This window comes from Hypanus sabinus, chromosome 9, assembly GCF_030144855.1.
Source record: "Hypanus sabinus isolate sHypSab1 chromosome 9, sHypSab1.hap1, whole genome shotgun sequence".
Taxonomy (NCBI): domain Eukaryota; kingdom Metazoa; phylum Chordata; class Chondrichthyes; order Myliobatiformes; family Dasyatidae; genus Hypanus; species Hypanus sabinus.
In genome coordinates this window covers 65,321,731-65,345,607 of record NC_082714.1, presented here as the reverse complement: position 1 = coordinate 65,345,607, position 23,877 = coordinate 65,321,731, and the positions used below count along the sequence as shown (strand labels likewise).

Genomic DNA, 23,877 nt, shown 5'->3' with positions numbered 1-23,877 from the left:
ATAGGCCAAAGCCAGTATGGTTTTCTGAAAGGAAAATCCTGCCTGACAAATCTACTGCAATTCTTTGAGGTAATTACAAGCAGGGTAGACAAAGGAGATGCAGTAGACATGGTGTACTTGGATTTTCAGACAGCCTTCAACAAGGCTGCATATGAGGCTGCTTAGCAAGATAAGAGCCCATAGAATTACAGGGAAGTTACTGGCATGGGTGGAGCATTGGCTGGTCAGCAGAAAACAGAGAGTGGGGATAAAAGGATCCTGTTCTGGCTGGCTGCCGGTTACCAGTGGAGTTCCACAGAGGTCTGTTTCAGGACTACTACTTTTTATGGTGCATGTCAATGATCTGGACTACGGTATTACTAGATTTGTGGCTAGATTTGCAGATGATACAAAGATAGGTGGAGGAGAGCGCTAGTGTTGAGGAAATAGAGAGCCTGCAGAGAGACTTAGATAGTTTAGGGAATGGGCAAAGAAGTGGCAAATGAAATACGGTGTTGTAAAGTATATGGTCACGTACTTTGGTGGAAGAAATAGACAGACAGACGGGGAGAGAATTTAAAATGCAGAGATGCAAAGGGACTTGGAAGACCTTGTGCAGGATACCCTAAAGGTTAACCTCCAGGTTGAGTTGGTGGTGAAGAAGGCAAATGCAATGTTGTCATTCATTTCTAGAAGTATGGAATACAAGAGCAGGGATGTGATGTTGAGGCTCTATAAGGCACTCGTGAGACCACACTTGAAGTATTGTGTGCAGTTTTGGGCTCCTTATTTTAGAAAGGATATACTGACATATACTGAGAGAGTTCAGAAAAGATTCAACAAAAATGATTCCAGGAATGAAAGGGTTACCATATGAGGAACGTCTGGCAGCTCTTGGGCTGTATTCACTGGAGTTCACAAGAATGAGGGGGGATCTCATAGAAACATTCCAAATGTTAAAAGGCCTGACAGATTAGATATGGCAAAGTTGTTTCCCATGGTAGGGGGTTCTAGGACAAGAGGGCACAACTTCAGGATTGAAGGATGTCCACTTAGAACTGAGATGCGGAGAAATTACTTTAGTCAGAGGGTGGTAAATCTGTGGAATTTGTTGTCATGAGCTGCCGTGGAGGCCAAGTCATTGGGTGCATTTAAGGCAGAGATAGATAGCTTCTTGATTAGCCAGGGCATCAAAGGGTATGGGGTGAAGGCAGGGGAGTGGGGATGACTGGAAGAATTAGATCAGCCCATGATTGAATGGCAGAGCAGACTCGATGGGCTGAATGGCTACTTGTGCTCCTATATCTTATGGGCTTATGGGTTTATGGTCATTTGTTATCCATCATTGACTGTCCACAGATTTGAGACCAGATTCTGCTCTTTATATAGGTGAAGGAGGAGAAATGGCCAAGAGATGAAGTGAAGAAGGAACACTGACCTACTTATACACTGCATTTATTGTATCACACAACCACTTAAATCTATTCTCCATTACCTTTTCAAGGCAAGGGTTAAACTACAACCTCCACTGTGACATTCCTTCCTATGTCAGATTCTAGATATAAATCACGCTGATTTATAACTAGCAAGTTTAAATATGATATAATTTATAATCAGAACTTCACTGTTTCTCCTACATGTCTAACAGAGATTAGTGTTGTGACCTTAACCCTGGCTTTCTCCTTCAGATGGTTTATAGTGAATAGCTTTTATGAAGGGTGAAGTTTGTGGAGGTGTTGCCATAGTGAATATTTGACATTTATTCATAAAACTTGAGTGGGTTGATAATTTGTGTGCAAATTGTACTGAGTTTATTTTACTGAGTTTTGTTTTGAATGCTCGAACACAATTTTGGTTTGTTTTAATTGTAAAACACATATAGAATTTAGAGCTAGTGAGCATGGAGTGTAATCAGCAGGACAATAGGACATGCAGGGTGGAGAAATCAGTCTGGATATCCTGAGGTAAAGGAAGAGATAGTGTTGAAAGAGATATACCCACCTTAAGGACCATTCAGATGGGTATATCCCCTGGGACCCTGAGAGAGGCAAGAGATGAGATTGCTGGAGGCTTAACCAATATCTTTGTGTCCTCTTTGGTCACATTTTAGTTCCTGGAGAACTGGCAAGCAGCTAATGTTGTTCCATTCTTCAAGGAGGAAAATAGGGATAATCCTGGAAGCTGCAGATGGGTATAGATCAGTTGCTGTTATGAGTAAAGCAATGGCAGATGAAACTTAACCCAGCCAAATGCGAATTATTGCACCCTGGAAGTTCATGCAAAAAAAGATATTACTCCATTAATGGCAAGACCGTCACATTGTTAATGTACAGAGGGATAGTGGGTCCCAGGTCCACAGCTCCTGAAAGTGTTTACACAAAGTGATAGGATGGTGAAGAAGTACATTGATGTCATCTTGAAGCAGATAGAGGGAGGGGATGAGGATGTGTCATGGCGCAGGGATGTACAGTTTCAGTACATAAACGAGCCTTCTGGCCAACAATGTCCATGCTGACATCTCTGTGCATCAGCACCTGATCCCATTGATCCCGTTTGACTACATGAGGAGCATGGGAATGGAAAACTGGAGTTCATAAAGATCAGAATGATCAGTCCCTCTAGAAAATAAATCTAAAAGGTGAAATTACATGTCTTTTGCTCCTCTCTTTAGACTGGAATCTGACTGACAACATTAAATTGCCATCAACTTCAAGACACAATTTCATCTTGTTCCAAAAGATGCAATCTTATCAAGTATCTGATAGTTTCAGCAGCAGTCTGTCAGGTGTTGACTGTAAACGTGAGCGTAACTCAGACCCTGCAGACCTCTTGCCAATAACTAACCAGGAGACCCTTGTTGTTGCAGCCAAAGGTTACACATTTTGTGAAGCTTTTCATGTTGCAGCTTCTTACTCCATCTGAAAAATTGCACCCATTCAAGACTTTTCAAAACCTGAGCACCGCCAAAGTGCCTTATAGCCATTGTGATTCTTAACATAAGAAAAATTATTGGTGGAAACAATGTGTGCACAGCAAGATCCTACAAGCAGCAATGGAAAAATGACCAGATAATCTCCCTTTAGGTATTGTTTGAGGGATAATCATATATATTAGGGAGAGCCCCATTCACTCTAACACCTACTGTTTCTCAAATCACTATCCTGATGATCTTTATCATCCACTTATTTGATCGCTTGGTTTAATCTCACCACCATTTTCTCAAGGCAAAGAGTGGGAATAAAATTCCTGACTTTCCAGCTAGGCCTAAACCATTTGGCCCCTTAAGCTGGATCCACTCTTTAGTAGAATCATGGCTGATCTTCTACCTCAACTACCAAATTCCTGCCTTGACTCCATAGCCCATTCTATTAATATTCAGAAATTTAGTGATCTGTTTTGAACACAATCAGTGACTCAGGGTCCTTATCCCTCTTACAAAGATTATCACCTTTTAGTGACTGAGATCCTTGTTCTAGTCTTCCTGACTATTGTGTTGAATCTTCTAAGCATCTACATTTCAATGAGGTCCCCTCTTATTCTTTCTAGAGAACAGAATTCTAGCTTATTCAGTCTTTCTTCATGTGAACAGGTCCCCCATCCCTGGAGCTATTCTTTGCTGCATGCCCTGTAGCATTTCGAGGTAATCTTTTTTGCTAAGGAGATGGAATACAGTACTCCTGGTATGATCAGACAAAGCAGTGGTCAATTTCACACCTGTACACAAATCCAATAGTATTAATGGCCACCAAACCATTTGCTTTCCCAAATGACTGCTACACCTGCATACTTGAGAGACAGGAAAATATGAATGGATTTAGGCTGTTTCACCTTCCAGAGCTGCCTGCATTTGCCCAGAATGGTTCTGTAGTTGAGGCAACTTATAGATCTGTGGAATGGTTTTGCAGCAGGAGCCTATGCATTCAGCCAAGACGGAAAAAAACAATACATTCAGGAGCTCAGGTGGCGGTCATTTACAGACTGCAAGTGAAGTTTCTGTTTCAGGGCATACTGCATTGTACAGTCCACATCACTGCTAAAGTGTAGATGGTGGATGTTCTCCTAACACAGCTGAAAGGGAACCAAGCTCCTTCCCTGGTCGTTCACTGAGCTCCTCCTGGTTCTTCAACTCCCTGCCTGAGCCTCCCACTAACCCATGCTGAATAGTAACAGCATGTGCACTGACCCCTTACCTCACCACAAACTATTTCTCAAGTCTTTACTGGCTTTCGTTGCAGCCCCTTCCCTCCAACGTATAGTCCCATTCAGCCATTTGGGTTTGTCTCTCAGATGGGGGGCTTCTTGGCCATCATTACCCAGGCTGTTAATAAAAATTACGTGTTCAGTGAAGCATCATATGATGTATTGTATATTCAAAGCTTTTACAGAAGTATATCAGCTAGGCAGAAGAGACTGTGTGTGAAAGAGCATAAAGGCACTACGGTGAAGGGCAATAGACCGGAGACTGGTGGGCACGTGTGAGAGAAATGCTGGACTGACTGGAAGATAGGCAAAGGGGGTAAATTAGATTAGTATCCTTAATGTGAAAATTCCCACTAGTTCTCCTTCTTCATCTAAATTTCTAGATCCCATCTCCCTTCTGGTTTTGGTCAAACTACCTGTCAGTGGCAAGACACTGTATGGCATTTTGGTTTCTGTGTCTGTTTAATATATCACGAAGCAGAAATGGAGGCCAATGACATGAAAGACATACGCATCCCGACAAAACTGGTGAGAAGAGAATGATACAGCAGCGGGGCACAGTGAGATTTGACGAGCAGTTTCACATGGTTCCGAGTGCTGGTATTCTTTTAACTTCACATGGATGTTACTAAGGTTTATGTTTTTGGACTATGCACTATGGACTTCTTCAGTCTTATGGTTTTTATACTCTGTGTTTTTGCTCATTCTTTCTCATTGTTTCTTGTGCGGGCGGGGGGATTGGGTATCAATTTTGTTGCATTTTGAAAATTTTCTTATGCAGTGGGGTTGGGGCTTGGGAGTTTGATGATCAATTTGCCATTTTTTTTTGTGTCGGGGTGGGTCTGCTGTTTCTCTTTGAACTGACTTCCATGGTTTTCTTTGTTTCATGGCTGTCTGGTGAAGGCGAATCTCAGAGTTGTAGACTGCATATGTACTTTGATAGTGACTGACCTTTGAACCTTTTCATATCTGATTCAAAATACAATGAATATTGATAGAATTTTGAACACATGATGCTTTCTCATTCAATGGGTGATTGGGTAAACTGTTGATTAACTTTCCATTGGTCAATGCAAAGCCCAGGTCTATTGCAGAGCTACACAAATCAGAAAGGTTTCAGTTTGATACCAACACTCTGTCTGAATTAATTCAGTTAATTAATAGAAGAGGAAGCTCTGCTTGTGGCAAGCCAAAAATCAAAGGCCATCAATATCAGTAAGCTGCCACGTTCAGGAACAAGTTGAGGAGAAATTATTTTACTGAGAGATGGCCTTGTTGGTTGGGGTGAGGGACAGATATCTTCAAATAAGCACATTATGAAGAAAAGAAATGAAGCAATATGCTGAGATAAAAAGGAAGTCTCTATGAAATGCAATTTCAGTGCAAATCAGCTGATCCAAAAGCCTGTGACCATACTCTGTGTTCTGTATAGCTCTGTACAATAGTTCCTGGCCCAAGCTTCATGCTCATCTCCATCTAGTAGCTCTGGCTGAGAAACTCTATCATGCAGAGGCTGGCCAAGGACAAGGGCAGACTTTGGGACTCCCTCTGACATTCATCAGTTTAGAAAGAGGTTCCATGAGGAGATAAGGTATATAAAGGAGACCGAGGTACAAATTCCCAGATCCTTGGTGGGGAGGCAGCTGGAAAAGTAAAAGAGAGTGACAGTTGCTGAGAGCCAGAGACAGAGGTGGAGATAGACAGAACAAGAAAAGGAGTGGATGGGGGAGAGCAAGAATGAGAGGGGGGGAGAGTGAGAGAAAGAGAGAGAGGGAGAGAGAGAGAGAAACAGGCAGGAACAGAGACAAATAGTGATAGAAAGAGAGTGGAATGGGGAGATAGAGAACAGAGCAGTGAGGGACACAGAAGGGAGGAAGAAATAGGGGAAAGTGAGGGAGAGACGGGGTGGAGGGAGACAGGGACAGGGAGAAAGGTGAAGAGAGAGGTCGGCAGAGAAATAGAGAGACTGGGGGAGATATGGAGGAGAGAGATAGAGGGAACAAAAAGGATCAGGCCGGGGAGTTTTGAACGCATTCCTTTTTAGGTTTCTCCATATAAACTATTAAAACTGATCTTTTCCAGAGCTCTGAGGCTGACTGCAAGGGAAGATTTAAAAACCTGCAGGCAAATGCTTTTAGTGTGAATAATGTTAGCCTTTAGATCATTGTATAAATATAAATGCACTCAAAGATCCTGCTTTGCACAAGAATGAGGAAATTATGACACTTCCACAGGATTCGGGAGATGAAACCTTTTTCAGCAGCAGCCCAGCATTACCTACATTTTTCGACAAATCTCAACCCTTACTCCGTGCCCAGCTCTTTTCAAATTGCATAAAAGATGTAAATAATGGACAATGTGACTTGCAACCCCTAAGGAACTTCTGAAAGAGTGCCTTTTATACCTAACTGTTAAAAATATTGAACAATGTGCATCGTCGTTTGACAGGTGACAGAAATCTCTTACCTCGGGTCACAGAGTTGGATGTCTTTTCAAAGAGTTTCCAATCTCGCTGAAGTGAGACAAGGGTAGGATACTGCTCATTTTTACCTGTAACGAGAGAATGAGGATGTGTTTAGACACAAGATCAAAGCTTAGTCCCAGCAGATACCTGAAGGGTGGCAGGTTGGATAGTCAGGGACTTCATCCTTTAGCTGTTGTATTAGCCCGATGACCTGCTCACCAGTACAGGCAAATGTGTGTCTACTCCAATAGGACCATGGTATTTACTGTAATGTCCTGACTAACCTTCCTCTCACAGGAAACAGAAGCATAAAATCAGGCAGGGTAAAGGAAATATGGGACATTCCCAACAACAGTAGTATTTAAATATCATTAACCTATTGAGATATCTCAGGAGTCAGATTGCAATGGTCACTGGGATGGTAGAGAATGTGTCCGATTGCTCCGCTTCCAAGCAGTGAGTTAAAGGAGGAGACAAAGTAGCCTTATGGGCGCTGAATGTTTGTGTTCTCTGCCCCAAGAATCTGCAACCAGTGAGGGGAGCAATCATGGGTAAGGTGATGTGGAGAGAGAGTTCTACTGAATGAGCAGTAAATTGCTGGAATTCCCTATCCCAGAGGGAAATTAATGAATGTGGGGATTAGGCAACCGCATGGTTAAAATACAATAGCAACCTGAATGTTAAAGGGGAGATGCTCCTTTCACCCTCACCTGCTTCTGTCTCTGAGATTCAAATGGATGGGGAAGTAAGCCTTAAGGAACATATTAAAAGAAAAAAGAGATGTTTAAAGATGTAAGTGAGGTCTACAGGTCTCACTATCCTCTGAGCTTCTCAAACATCCAGGACATCTTCAAAAAGGCACATCCATCATTAAAAACCCCATCGCCCAGTATCTTCTTAATGATACCATCAGGGAGGAGGTACAGGAGCCTAAAGACACACACTGAACATTTTAGGAACAGCTTCTTCCTCTCCAGCATCAGACAATGAGCTCAATCAACACCACCACAGAAATTTTTGTTTCCTTTCTCTTTGCACTACTTATTTAATTTAATTTGTACATATATTTATTATAATTTATAACTTTATATTATCATGTACTGCAATGTACTGCTGCCGCATGAGAACAAATTTCATGACATATGCCGGTGATATTAATCTGATTCTCATATATACAAGACATTTCAAAAATGTGGTATCCTTTCAGGTTTCTCTGAAACACCAGATGAATGCAAACTAAAGTCAAGGGGTGGGTTATACCGTCCGTTCTGCACCCACTGACCGCAGGGGAAGTGCACTGTGTGCATGCTCTTGGGCACCAATTAGTGCTTTGGAGAGGAATGCCAACTGCCTCTGTGTTCTCTGCTAACATGCAGCTGGTGTGATGTGACAAGTGAAGTGTGACTATTTCTGCAGGTTGCTGCCAACCTCAGCCTACGTATGCTCAGATTGAATTTAGATTTATACTGATGCAGAGCCAAAGCTGGTTCATGTTGACAGACTGCATCAGATAGCTGGCCTGCAGGATACATAAACCAAAGGAGTGGGGGGCGGGAGGAGGTCACGTTAGCGGCTATTAACTGCAGCTTCCCACGAGTGATGCAAGATTCAGCCTGATGACTGCTAAATAAGCAGAGAAACGTGAGGTGTCAGATAACACTCACACTCAGAGTGAGTGCAGGCATACTTCCATCATACTGTTCTCACAAAGAGCACAGTGTGGGCACACCTGCAGTGTTTACACTGAGTACACGCATTGCATAAACACACACTGCTCTCACTCGCTGTACAGGTGTGTACTCACACGCAGGGTGCAAACATGCTGCTCACACTCAGAATGTGTGTAGGTGTGCACTCGTTCAGAGTTTGTGCCGTGGTTACTCCCAATGCTTTGCTCACACCTGTACTCAGTCTACATACAGCTCTGTGTCAGTGTGTGGTGTCATTGTCCTGAATGAATAGTGGCAGGCATCCAAGTTTCCGTGCTCCATTTCCCCAGACTATGGGTAGTTGCTGCTGTCCCTTCAGGGTTCAGACTGCCAATTATTGCCTGCAAAATTAATTCATAGAAAGTCTGTACTTAAAGGCCTCATCATGTTGGGCACTCAGTGCTCAATCATAAGAGTTCCATTTTTAGTGCTACTGTTTGTGGTTTCACCTTTGGTCTAGTTTAACTTGAGTCTGAGTTAACTCTAGACCTTACTCTGCACTTGGGTTCAGCACCATCTATATATTCTAGTTGCATGTGGTTCACAGTGGATCCCACATTGTACTCAGAATACCTTAGCAATGGTGCCTTGCTCACCGTTGGGCTACAGGAATATTTCCTTTCAGGTATTAAACTCTTTTGAACTCTAGTTATAATTTTGCTTTCACCATCCTTTCAAAGAGTTCCAGATCAAGTCTGAGTGTTAAAAAAAGTCTCAGTAATCTAATTACTCTCTTACTAAGTTATCCTCCCAACTTGACAGTGTTTCCATATGATATTTCGAATTCTGGAAGGCCTGGATAGAGTGGACATGGAGAAGATGTTTCCGTTAGCAGGGGAGTCTAGGATCTGAATGCACAGCCTCATAAAAAAAGAGACATCCCTTCAGAATGGAAATGAAGAGGGATATCTTCAGAGGGTGGGGAATCTGTGGAGTTTGTTGACATTGGTTTATAGGTTCTTGATTAGTTGGCGGGTTAAGGGCTAAGGCGAGAATGGAGTTGAGAAAAAATGAATAGCAGAACAGATCTGATGGGCTGAATAACCTAGTTCTGCTCCCACAGTATATCTTGCAGTCTTTTTGTCTGATGACTGAATCATACTTCACTGTTTCGGTAAGTCTCCATTGCAACATCTCCAAAGCTTTAAAATCCTCCCAGATGTGTGCACACAAAGCTAGAGTCAGCGCAAGGCTTCTCTCAAGCTTCATCATTTTCTTTTCTTTTCTAGTTTAATGTCTGAAGGGTGGTGGAGCTGGGAGGATGTATTTTGCTTTGGGGAAAGAAATCCTTAATGAATTATCTTTTCCACTTGTCAGATTCCTCACTGCCCTCAGTCTGATGGTACAGGACAATATTGCCAGGAAACCGTGCTGCAGTCCTGGGGCTTGCTGAGCCCTATGGGTGCTCTCCCTCCCTAATGTATTCTATATCTTCTGTATGGCTTTCAAATCATGGCTTACAGCTAAACTTCAGATTCAAAATATTGATATCTGCACCAGCTGCACCTCATTAAATTGGAAAGCTTCCCTTTAAGCCTTTTAAACTACATCCTGGACAACATGGCTTTTCCTGCTAATTGACTGAGTTGTAAGGTTTCTCTGCACAGATGACAGGCTGTTAGATCACTATCTCTTCACAGTGGAGGTGTGTGTGTGTGTGTGTGTGTGTGTGTGTGTGTGTGTGTGTGTGTGTGTGTGTGTGTGTGTGTGTGTGTGTGTGTGTGTGTGTGTGTGTGTGTGTGTGTGAGACTGTCTTTGTGCCTACATAGGTAGTAGGTGGTGTCTGCATTGTCTGTGCCTTTCTCTATTTATCTGTTTGTTCTGTTTTCTGTGTATATGTCTGTATCTCTGTATTTGTGCACATGTGTACCTGTGGTTGTGCATGTATGTGTGTATACAAGTGTGTATGTGTGTGTTCCTGTCTGCATTATGTGTCTTGCATGCATGTGAATTTGTAGCCATGCCTTTTGTTCCTGTTTTCTCCAGACAACTCAGGGCAATCCTTAGAAACTCCCACCAACACCAAGGCTTTCTCTCTTCCTTTGGTCTGCTGTCTGACCAATGTCTAATTCTGCCCCTGGGCTCTGACACATCCCACTGTGTTAACAGGGCTATATATATATGGAATGGTAGTAGTTATTTGCATCGACTACGTTGGAATAAAGCTGAAATGTAGATGTGATGATGTTTACAGAACCAGCTGCATTTTCTCTCACTTCCTCGCCTTCCTGCTGGAACTGAATCAGTCAGAGACCCAACAGTTGCAATAATCAAGTCAAAGAAGGCCAGTACAGAGAGAAAATTCATCATATTCAGAAAAGATCTTGAATCACACAATAAGCATTAAGAAGACCATAGTAATTTTAGATGATTGTCTCAATCTCCTTCAGCTATAAGGAGTTTGTTTTCTCTGAAGCATCGGTGACTGAAGGGTGACCTAATCTCAGTTAATAAAATTATGGGACGCACAGCTAGAGTAGGTAGTCTTTCTCACAGGGCACAGCTTTGAGGTGTGAGGGGAAAAATTTAAAGTTCAAAGTAAATCTATTATGTAAGTACATATACATCACCATATACAACCTTAGACTTGTTTTCTTGTAGGCATACTCAATAAATCCATGAAACAATAGAATCAATAAAGGACTGCACTTAACAGGACAGACAAACAACCAAAGTGCAAAAGACAACTAACTGCAAATACAAAAGAGAAAAAAATAAATAATACTACTAAATAAATAAGCAATCAATATAGAGAACATGAAATTAAGAGTCCTTGAAAGGGAGTCCATACATTGTGGCAATAGTTCAATGAAGGCTTGAATGAAGTTATCCCCACTGATTCAAGTGACTGATAGTTGAAGAGTAATAACAGTTTCTGAGCCTGGGTGTGTATCTCCTGAGGCTCTTGTACCTTCTTCCTGATGGCAGCAGTGAAAAGAGAGCATAACCTGATGATGGTTGCTCCTTTCCTGTGACAACTCTTCATGTAGATGTAGTCAATGGTGGGGAGGGGTTTACCCACTGTGCTGAATCCACTACTTTTTATAGGATTTTTTGTTCAAGGGCATTTATGAGTCCATACCAGGCTGCGTCGCAGTCAGCCAATATATTCTCCACTACACATCTATAGAAGCTTGTCAAAGTTGTAGGTAGGAAGCAGAATCTTCTCAAGCTGCTAAGGAAGTAAAGGTGCTGCCATGCTTTCTTCGTAATTGCACTCACATGCTGGGCCCAGGACAGGTCTCTGATATAATAACACAGAGGAATTGTCTTGAAGCTTATTGATTAGTTTTGAAGGGATGATAGCATTGAATGCCGAGCTGTAGTCAATAAAGAGCATCTTGATGTATGCAACTTTCCTGTCTAGATGTTCAAGCGTTGAGTGAAGAGCCAAAGAAATTGAATCTTCTGTGCACCTGTTGTGTCAGGAGACAAATTGGAATGGATCAAAATCACTTCTCAGGCAGGAGTTGATATGTTTCATCAGCAGCCTCTCAATGCCCTTCATCACAGTGAATGTAAGTGGTACTGGATATTAGAGGCAGGTTACCATATTCTTCTTAGGCCTGTAATTGAAGCCTGCTTCGAGCAGGTGGGTACCTCAGACTGCTGAAGCGGGAGGTGAGCATTCCAGCCAGTTAATCAGCGCAGTTCTTTATTATTTGCCCAGGTACCCCATCAGGGCAGATGCTTTCTGTGGATTCACCCTTCTGAAGGATGAAATCACAAGGTTATCAGGATCTGTTGAAGTTCGTGAAGGTTCTTCCATGTTTTGACGGTCAAAACGAGCATAGAAGGAGAAGGAGGTTTAAAGGAGATTCATGAAGCAAGGGTTTTTACACAGAGTGACAGGTGTCTGGAACACTTTACCAGGCGAAATGCTGGAAGCAGAGATGATGGCAACATTTAAGAGCATTTAGACAGGCAGATAAACAGGCAGGGAATGGAGGGATGTGGACCATGTTCAGGGACATGTGAAAATTGAATTATTATTACTCCTTCCCTACTCCAGTAGACCTTGTCATCGCCATCTCCCCAACACACCCCTTCCCATGGGAGGAAAGATCCCTGGCATTGAGATTAGAGCGGATGATCAGTGAGACATTGGCAGTCTGGTTCATGGTGATGACACTTCACCACCACCCACCCCCGCCTCTCCAGAAGCGTCATTGCAATAGTGATCTCTCATTAATAGATCAGGCTCTTCTCCTCCCATGAGCTGCTCACCCTATTCCATTCTTCCTGCCTCTCATTTAAAACTGTCGCTCCCTTCCGCCCACCCAAGTACAATAATAATTTTCTTATTAAGATATCTTCACTGCTTTCCTCCCTCAGCCTCTGGATTAAACTGCTTCTCATCTCTAATGATTTCAGCCTCTGGTTTAATTCACCTAGGTGTATGTTCCCTGTGTTCACTTCTGGTCCATGATCTCTTCTTCTACATAAGCTAGTCAGTCTGTGTACTCTTTGATGTTCAGTTCTCAGATAACCTTGCTACTCCTAAGACCTCACAGATAAACAGACAGGGAATGGAAATAAAGTCCATAAGACATTGAAGCAGATTTCGACCATTTGGCCCATTGAATATTGCTTGCCTATATCTTTCTATACCCACATTGCCAACCCCCCATCCCTACATGCTCTGTACCAGGAAGAGGCTCTCTCACAATGCAATCACTTGTGCCTGTCGGTATTTCTCCTTTTGTTCCCTCCCCCCAGCCTTGTTACTAGGACTCATGAGGCTTACCCACCTGGTTCCATCTTCCCATCACTCACATTCCTACCTACCTGGATTTCTTCTCCCTTGATCTACCTGTCCTATCCCACCCCTCCCACTCACAATCTCCCTCCCATAGTTCCACTAATCGCCTACCAGCCTCAAGTCTCTACTCTCCTCTACCCTTCCTCTATCCAGCTCCATCTGTCTAATCTCTCCCCTCCTTGTCTGGTTCCACTTATCTACAGCCTCTCTCTCGCCCTTCCTTTACATCTCTGTCTTGTGACTACTCAACCCAAAACATCAAGCATCTCTTTGCCTTGACCTCTGTTCCTCTAGCAGTTCATATTTTGCTCCAGCTTCTGTCAGCTGTAGTCTCCTGTTTCCACTTCATACCACAGCCAGTGTTGAGGTGTGAAGGGATCTGGGTCAGCTCCCCAATGGCATTCAGACAGGTTTCAGAGCATGTGTTCACGCTTTGGTCAATGTTGGCTTGATGAGACCAGAAAGTGCACACTTTATCAAAGGTAACTCCAGCTGAAGCTCAGGGCTCTGCTGCTTCCCACAGCAGGGAGCGCTGTCCATTCCCCCACTCACTGCTGTTAACATGGATTAGCTGCATTATTCAGACCACGTGTGAGACACCGGGTCAGGAACTTCACCTTTCTAAAATTATACTTGATTCATCATATGCACCATAAATACAACTCTCTGCCTGCACTCCTTGTACTAACCAACTCACTATGTTGGTTAGCGTGCGTCACCCCCAGCAGAACATCTGTGAGGTGTTACACAGAGCCACACCCTCAGTATCCAGTGGAAGGAGTGAAACATAATCTTTGCAGTAGCTCCTGTGAGATGGTTCTCTGAGCAGATCTGCCTGGATGGCAGGAAAAACAAAATACTTTCACTGTACCTTGGTATTTGTGATGAAGCCATTTAACAAAATGCCTCTGAGCCAGAACTCTCGATCTTGCCCCAAGATCTTGCTTGGCTGGAGGTGAGAGGTCCTCCATGTCAGAGCTTTCACCTTTCATCACACTGCCCCTGAGGCAGCTGTGGAATAGATGAGAAGATCATCCACTTCCTTATGGATGGTGTTTGCGAGAGAGTCTGGAAAGAGACGCAGTGGTCTCTGCCAAGCTGTGAACAAAAGGACTCGAGTCTATGGGCTCTATCCAGAGGTACACATCAACTACCACTGGAAGTTGGTGTATGAGATGCAGTCAGGTATGCCGCGAATCTCCTGGTTTTCCAGAATAAAGAGACCCCAGCAAATGAATGCTATCAAATGGCACGAACCAAGGTGCAGGGGGCATGTGGGGGATGCAGTGATGCTCAGCTTCAGGTTGGGAAATATCACTCCACTAGGGTCTAGTCATTTGTGTCTACCCATTATTTCCTTACCAGATCTGATGCACACTGAATCAACAGTTTTCAGTAAGTTTACATGTATCGATCTTCTGTTAAAGTATATCTCCAATTTTACCCCAAAGAGACAGGCTATCCTCTGCTAAAACTATAGTCAGTCATTTACTTCGGTTCTCTCCTTTATGAATTACTTCGCTAATTCTTTATTTTCTCTATTTTCATTCAAATAAAATTTCTCTCTGCTAAAAAATATGTCTCCACTCCCCCCTTCACCATGAAATTGAGAATCAAATGATGCAGTGCTAAATAGACTTGCTCTAAGTTTTTACCATGATGGGAAGCATCTGCAACTCCCACCCTAAAGGTGGTAGATGGTGGGGATTAATTCCTAGCTTCAAGTCTATCATCCATGCATTTGTGTAGGGTAGGTGTGGTGAACTACATATACCTGTCTGGACATGGCCCCTGCTGACTGCTCCTGTGGCTCCTCCCACAGACCCCTGTATAAAGGCGATTGGAGGTACTGCCCCTCCCTCAGTCTCCAGGATGTAGTGTGGTGATTACTTGCTGCTGACTGCTCTCTTCCAGCGAATAAAAGCCTATATCTCGCCTCATGTCTCTGAGAGTTATTGATGGTGCATCAGTAGGGTGGAGTGTGAAACTCACAGATTGGCTGGCTAGAATCAAGGGACCGAATGGCCTCTCTGGCTCAATCATTTACTGTTTTCTCAGCCTAAAATTAGACGGGCATGCAGTTGTAAACTTTCCTCGGCAACCTTTCTCAGCATTCTGCACCCTCCTCCTTGTCCCTATCCTCACTGAGGAAAGGGGAAGGAAGAGACCTTAGTGGAACGGGATTCCTCTTTCCTTGTGCTCCTTCAGTAAGTTTCAAATGCTGTCACTCCTGCTTCATCTTTCATTTTTGAACCATTAACTAATTAGGTCAAACTGATTACCGTTATAACACCTTCATTTAGATTCATCCTATCACTCACTCCTGGGCATTCCTTTCCAATGTGCCTAGTTCAAGCAACAGTGCTGCCCCATTGTTAGCAATGCAGAGGGAATGAGATGGCCCTGGAGGTCAGAAAAGAGCTGGGACAAGATCTCTAAGGCACTGAAAATGAGATTGCAGAAGTATGCATGCTCCCTGATATAGAATATTACTAATGACCATTTCACTGCTGAGTGGGGAGGTCTAAATCACAAACACATGCAATAAGCCAGCTTGGTGTTGGAATCATATTGCTGGCCTGGGCAACCTACAACAGAATGTTTGAAATTAATAACTCATCAGTTAATAACTCATCGGGGTGATTGATGTGGCCTAAGGTAGAAGGAGGTGAGTTATTAACTTCAAATTTCTGCATAATCACTTAAAGAGTTGAACTGCACGTGGATGTAATAAGAGCTGTGTAACTCATCTCCTTCTACCTTAGGCTATGAACATATCAATCACCCCTCATATGTAGCTCTCTAATAATCTTGTACTTGTAAGGCACCTCTGAGCAACAACATGGACACACCTCTGAGCAACAACATGGACACACCTCAACAACATGGACACACCTCTGAGCAACAACATGGACACACCTCAACAACATGGATACCGGGTTCCATAATTTCCCGGAAATCACATTATTCTGAAGCATGTAGCTCTTGAACCTGACACAACCACTTTTGCAAAGAACAACAACGTGTCTGTTTTAAAGCTCCTCCTCTCTCTAAGCCAATAATAGTTCAGCCATTCTCCTGAACTGATAGTGTTTTGCACTGCCAGACATTGGAACAGGATGACTCAACCAAGCCTTCAGTCTGATGGGGAGAAGAGACAATTGAGGTATCTCTTCTTTATTTCCATCCAGCTGACTCGCTTCTGCAACCCTTCATATCCTTGCTTACCAAAAATCTAGGAATCTCCGTTTCAATCTGTCCATCACGTCCAAGCAAGAAGAGTGGGCTGGTGGATTCCATCCGTCTCGTGTGAACGGGCCCACACTCCGGAGTGGTCCGGCTGAAGGCTATGGGTTGGGTTATCCAACCAGGGAAAAGAGCTACCCTGTCACACCTCACTTACATCAGTATCTAATCCTCCACATTCCAAAACTAGTCTGTGCACCTGCTTCTGTACATTACATCTTTCAAACACTGCCGTTCTGTTGAACCTGCACTGAACTTCCTTAAAAGGCAGAATTGAAAGTAATGCTCTAAACAGGCTCTACACAGAAGATTATACATAAGTAGAAGAATTTGGAGACTATATGTCATACAGTCCATGCAGTCTACGCCACAATTCAGTGAGGTCACAGCTGACTGAACTTGTCCTCAGCTCCACTTTCCCATCTGTTCCTGTAACCCTTGATTACTCTCCAGCTTAAAGACCTATCACATCCCTGAACACAATAGAAGCATCAATACGAGAATGCACAGCTCCCTGGCTCACAGAATGCCAAAGATCTCTGACAGAAGCCCTTCCTCCTCATCTCTGTCTTAGTTAGGTGACATTTTTTCCTGAGCCATGCAAAATAGCTGACTGATCTCAGACAGCATCTATGGTGGAAAATAGACAATTGATATTTTTGGATGTGACCCTTCATCTGGTCTGAAAGATAAATGATCGATAGACAATATTAAAAAGGCAGGGGGAAGGAGGTGAAGAAAGAGCTGGCAAACCATAGGTGGATCCCGGTGAGGAGGGGTGAAAGGCAGATATCTGCCTATTCATTTTCACTGATTCTTCCAGACCCACTGAGTCCTTTCAACTTCTTGTGAGTTGCTTGAGATTTCAGTATCTGCAGCCAGTCTGTTATGTCTTTAACTTGAGCCTCACTCCACCTCAATTCTAGGAAGCCCCTACAGGGAAGCATCGTCACCCTATCTATCCTGTCAAGATGCCTCAGAACCTGAGATATCTGGATGAGGTTATCTTCCATCCTTTCAATCTCCAAAGACTAAGGGTCCATGTTGATGAACCTTTCTAATCGTAGAATGGTACCGAATAAAAACAGGCCATTTAGCCCATCTGATTCATCCTGACTAGGGAGTACCTTTCTAGATTATCCTCATTACCCAAAACCTGGTCCATAGCCCTCTGTGGAACAGAACAGTATTTCTGTTCTCAGCTAGACACTTCTTAAATGTTGTCAGTGATCCAGCTTCAACAACTCTCTCTGACAGTACATTGAAGATACTTAACCAATGAGTGAAGGATGTCCTCTCAGATCCCTTCTGATTCTCCTCCCCATTACATTAAATCTATTTCATGACAAGGAAAAAAGGTTATTGCAATCTACCCAACCTATGCCCCTCATAATTTTATACACCTCATTCATGTCCCCTCTTAACCCCTTCTGCTTCAGGGAGAACAGATGAAGCTTTATCACTCTTTCCTTGTAACCGAACTGCTATATCCCAGGCAATGGCCTGATGAATCTCCTCTGCACCTTCTCCAACATGATTGCATCTTTCCAAGATTGTGGTGACCAAAACTGTACACAATACTCCAGCTGAGGTCTGACCAAAATTGTCTACCTGCCTACCACCTTCAAAGATCCTTGGACTTGTATTTCAAAGTCTCTCTGTTCTTCAGAGTTCACTAAGTCCCTACCATACATGGTGTATGTCTTAGCCTCATTAGCCTCATGTCTTAGCCCTGCTCTCAGCATGCAGCACCTCACTTTTGGTTGGTCTAAACTGCATCTGCTATTTTTTGGCCCATTATTATTATTTCCCTGCAGCATACAACTATCTTTGACGCTATCAGCAATTCTGCCAATCTTCATGCGATCTATGAACTTTCCACATCCATATCTAAATTATTCACATACTCAATATTACAAACACCAAAGGTCCCATTATTGATTCCTTTGGACACCATTAGTCAAGGTCATCCAATCATGAAAGCAACACTTTATATTAGTCTCCTTTTTCCAACCCAGTTTTGAGTCTAATTTGCCAACATGCCCTGGGTATAATGGGTCTATCCATTGAATAAGTCTTCCATGTGGGAGTCTGTCAAAGGCTTAACTAACGTCCATGTAAATCACATGTACAGGCCATCCATGGGTTAAGAACGCCAAGCCTCTGGACACTCTACATATGGATGAACTGCCTTTATTTTTTAAATTCAAAAGTCTAATGCAGGTACATACATTCTTTCGTAAAAGTGACAGAACTATTTTCCTCTCTCATTCCACTTTCAGTGAGGTTTCTTATTGGTCATACTTGCTTGTGTTGCCAATTATAACAATACTATAGAAGTACAGTTTTGAGTGATTTTTGTCTATTTTCTAACTTATGGACAAAATCAACATATGGATGTCTGTGAAAACAGAACCTGCTCATTCTCTAGGGAGGCCTGTTCTCCAGCTGCATCTATACACGTTGTTACATCTTCAGTCTAATTAGGCAGACAGACCTTCCCACGCTGACTATCTCCGATTAGTCTTTGCCTTATCAAGAGATCATTAATCTTCTCCCTCACCATTTTATACAGCATCATCCATATCACTGGTGTAAGACTCATACATCTAAAGGCAACTCCTTCTTAAGTCAACTTCCTTGTCCCAGGAAAGACCCCGGCAAACTTTCACTGCCCTGGGATTGAAAACTGTACATGGTGCTCCACGTGTGGTCTCACCTGCACAAAAAATCATTCTATTCCAAAGATAACACACCATTTACCTTTCCTGCCACCCAAGAAAATGCACTCATTTGCATTCTTTTATGTACATGGAAGTGTTTTCACCAGTGTTGGAACTTCCATGTTTGAGTCAACTTAATATAGCTTGTGTGTCCCTGAGTCAGCTGTGCACCTACAATATCACACTGCACTTTCATCAGATAAAGGAAACTCCGTGATGAAATTCACAGTAAACTAGAAGGACAATGCACAGGGTCGGAGATGAGATGATGAATATGCAGCCCATACTGTGATTGTTTCCCAGCATCTGGCAGCTGCTTATGGGACAGGAATTTGAGGCACTCCCTTTGGCAACCCCTCTTCTGAGTGAAGGGCATCAGGCTGCTAACAGTGCCCTGGCCCGTTCTTTGCTGCACTATTGGGGAGAGCTCTTGGACATTGGATAAAGAACGCTACTATTATGTATATCTGCTTTCACCACCACCTACCCCAGACTCACATCACTCTCTTGTAAAAAAAACTTGCCCTGCACATATCCTTCTAACTTTCCCTGTCTCACTTCCAGTGCAAGTCCTCTGGTATTGCAGATATGATAACCATTACTCTACAGTATTGGACTAAACTTGCATCAAGATCACTGTCTGTGGTAACTTTGCTTTCTGCAGAAGCTTGTCTGTAAGCTACCACTGAACGTGGTCCCTGTTCAGTCTGGAGATCAGAGCCAATTGCTGCCATCCACAGCCTAGTTCTGGTGTGTCAAATGATATCGAAAAATAATTTTTAGATATCGTTGGTATGAGGACACATAAATCTTTCTGAACTCTAAATTTTAATAATCTCACACAATTGAAGTAATCTCAGTGGCATTTGGAGATACTTAATGGACTGCATGTTCGTATTCTTCTGCTGCTCACTGAATGAGATGGGTTACCATGTCTTTCACACCATTCTTGGCCCATTGTGAACTCTGGAGAATGTTGTGTGTGAAAATCCCAAGAAATCAGCAGTTTTTGAGATAATCAAACCACCCTGTCTGCACCACAATCAAAGTCACTCGGATCACACTTGCTCCCCATTCTGATGTTTGGTCTGAACAACGACAGAACCTCTTGACCACGTCTGCATGCTTTTGTATATCATTGAGTTGCTGCCACGTGATTGGCTAATTAGATGTTTGTATTAATGAACAGGTGTACAGGCGTACCCAATAACGAGGGTAGTTGCCATATTTGTTATGTACTGAGCTGTTGTTACAAAAAGCAAATTTCATGGCATTTATAGCGTGTGTATGTATGCCTATGAACTGGGAAACCACCATGAAGTTTCATGTGTGAGTACTTCTCATTCAGATTTGAACATAAAACTTCATCAGCACAGCTCCCGAGAGCAACTGCCTTCAGGGATCACAGCTGCTGCACTAACGGAAGAAAATCGCAGCCATTAAGAACTTCTCTGATCCTGGGAACTGTTTTTAACTTGAACACATCAGAAATATGGCTGTGCAGCAAACCACACAGCAACTAAGGGCAACCATTCAGGTATTGCTGCAAACCAAGTTCCCACATGGCAGGAGTTCCCTACAAACCCACTTCAGGCTACTGGTCTCCCAAAAGCTCACTTGCAACTGCTTTGGCCCGCTGGTCCTGGGGAAGACCTGTAGGCCAAAGTGATCAGCCAGCTGTGGAGTTTGTCACAGCAAATATATTTAATGGAATTCTTGAAGTGAGAAATAAAGGGATATTGTAGCAAGTTGTTAGAGTAATTGGAAGAAGATTTCCTTCATTCAAGTGTCACATTCACTGCACAGCCAGATGTGAGGGGATTTTGTGCAGCATTTGGCCTCTGCCTGCTGATTATTAATGTACTAAGTTGGCATTAAGTGTTGCAGCGTGGAGTGATTTGCAATGGGGAATTTTATTTTGCAGGCTGTTCATGAAAGTCACCTCCTGTCTGGGATCCCCTCACGTCTCTGATTCAGCAGACAAACGTCTGGATCATTTCTCCAGCAACATGACAGGGCAACTGGAAACTTAAATCCAAGTAATTAAATAGAGCTGGAATAGCAGTAGTCTCCGGAAAGGTGACCATGGATCACAGTAACCCATCTCATTCACAAACATCCGTTAAGGAAGGAACTCTTCCCTCTTTTCCTGCTTTAATTTGTATGTCACTCCAGTCTGAGCAATAGTGATTCTTAATAGTGCCCTCAGTATAGAAGGCAATTAGGACTTGCCCATACTGTCTGTCCCAAAACTACTTGGCATATTCCTGAAAGAATAGATTTTAAAATTCTGCACGGCCAGTGATTGCCTCCTTGCTTGGCTGAGGCTGTCTGCAGGTGCACACTAGGGACCATCCTGATCATATTGTTCTCCATACTCTGCCTCATGGAATAGGCTCTGAACCTCTGTGCTGAAGCAGGTCAGCCAGGACTGTGCAGCACACTGCCATGACACCTGAATTACCCATATCACGGGGTCCCCTCCTAAACTTAATTAATCTCAGTAAGGCACTGCTAGTGGAGCGACTGCCACTTAGTGCTGGAGACACAGTTTGAACCCAACCTCTGGAGCTCAGTGTGTGGAGTATGCACATTCTCCCTGCGGCTATGTGCGTTTCCTCTGGGGCCTCTGCTCTACTCCCACATCCTAGAGGCATGCAGGTCAGTAGGCCACTGTACGCTGCCGCCATTGTGTAGGTGAGTGAACAAGAAGGAGCCGGTGAACAATGTGACCAAGGGCAAAATCCGTCAGACGGTTCACAAAACTACATCTTTTACTTCTTTTACGTCTTCTTTTTATTTCAGTTCTGGCTCTGCTACTGTTGGAGCCTGTGATATACACTTGGATGGTGTGTTTTATGGCCGATTGAACAAATGGTGCTTTGCTGTTCCAAGGCTGTTCAGTGAGATTCCAAGCAAAGTGTGCGGCCATGATGCCAAGAAGCCTGGAGACGAGGCCTGAGCCCATGATTGACTCCACTTCTCAATGATCTCACCAGTTAAAGTGCTGAGGAACATTGAAATCATCCAGTTAAGAGCAGAAGACAAGCGAGTGTTCAATGCTGTCTATCAGCCTTGCTTGTCTTGCTGCTCCTGGAGATCTGCTTTGGCCACATAGAAAGATCCTGTGGCAAGGAAATGACCTTGACCTCCGTCATGCTTTGTAACTCCATAAATTAATAGAAGAAAAACATGGGGAGACTGGGATAAATGTGTATTCTTCATTTTTACTTTGAGAGAGACATGCACTTATGACGTGGTGGTGTAATAACGTATGCCATTCACGTTCTTTTACATATAACCAGTAATGAATTATCTAAATGGCAAAGAATGGTTAATCAATCAATATATTTACAATATTACTGAAGTTTTAGATACACAACTCTCCTCCCTGTGTATATATAGTGTACTATATAACGATTATAGAAACATCCACAGCAAAGTAAGTTTTAAATTGTCCCATTCAAACCTAAAGATTTAATTGCTGTAGAGGATTTTGTGGGATCATGTATTTCCTGCTAGGGGGCATCAGACTGCTTGGCTGAGAAACAGTCTCCAGTTCTGGGGCCTCCCCTAGGGTGGTTGCAGGAGTTGACTCTGATATCACAGAAAGTGGTTCTGACAGCTCGGGACACCTTTCTTCCGGATGTGTTGGCATCCCCAACTGCGCAGGACAAGCTGCTCAATCTGCCCATCTGTCCCAGGCCACCAGACAAAGCTTTGAGCCAATGCTTTCACTTTGACCATGCACGTAGCTCCTTCTTCACTTTAGCTCTCAGCTTGCATGGTACAACAACACTCAATTGCCACATAAGGCAATCCCCATCAAGGGCAAGTTCATCCCAGCGCTGGTAAAAATGGGGGATCTGGAGCTTCTGCTCCATATTCCAGCCATTTTAGGTTGCCATATGGACCTGAGACAGAGTGGGTCTTTTCTGGCTTCCCTTTGTATCACCTCTGCTGCAACAGGGAGACTTTACATTTGTGTTAGGGAGAATACGTCAAGAGGAGGCTCCACTATTGTACAATTTTCAGGTATTCCCTTTACAATTCATCAGCATTTCTATGATTAATCGTCCTCTTAAGTTCAATCTGGTGATTATGCCCTCCAAGAAACAGAGCCCATCTCTGTATGCGTACTGCTGCTGTTAGAGGATTGAAAATGGTCACCAGTGGCTGATGGTCAGTAATGAGGGTACTGGTTACATTCCGAACCAGGCTCAAGGCCTCTCTGTTAATCTGTAACTTAGTTTTTCTCTGCAACAGTAAGGGAACATGATGCAAAGGCTATGGGGCGTTCACTTCCATCACTCAGAACATGACATGACTACAACCGTACCGTAAGGCGAGGCGTCACAGGCAAGTTTCACTGGACAATGTGGATCATAATGTCTGAGCAATGTTATAATTTCCTTTACCTTTTTGAAAGCCACCTCACACTGCTTTGTCCATTGCCATTTCTTCCCGATCTGTGGTAATGAGTTCAAAGAGTAAAGCAGGGTAGCCAAGTTTGGCAGGAACCTGTCATAGTACTGACAAATCCTAAAACAGGGCTGCAACTGTGGCATGTCCTTTGGCCTTGGGATACTCACCACTGCTTGAATTTTCTCAGCACACTTGTACGTCATTGGTATGACCACAGTAGGTGATGCTTGGTTTAATGAATTTACACTTGTTGCTTCATGCTCTGAGCCCATAATCTTCTAATCTTTTTAACATTGTCTTGAAATTTTGGAGATGCTCCTTGTCAACCTTTCTGGTAACAATGATGTCACCCAAGTAACACTGAGTGCC

General features: G+C 43.3%; 1 protein-coding gene across 4 annotated transcripts in view; it reads right to left on the bottom strand.

Annotated features, from left to right (window-relative positions):
- Positions 1-23,877, bottom strand: part of LOC132398846 (protein ELFN1-like) — a 560,645-nt gene that overhangs the window by 177,506 nt on the left and 359,262 nt on the right. For all 4 annotated transcript variants that reach the window (XR_009513826.1, XR_009513825.1, XM_059978683.1 and 1 more), the window contains exon 2: positions 6,646-6,729. The gene's annotated coding sequence lies outside the window, so the exon portion shown is untranslated. The remainder of the gene's footprint in view (positions 1-6,645; positions 6,730-23,877) is intronic.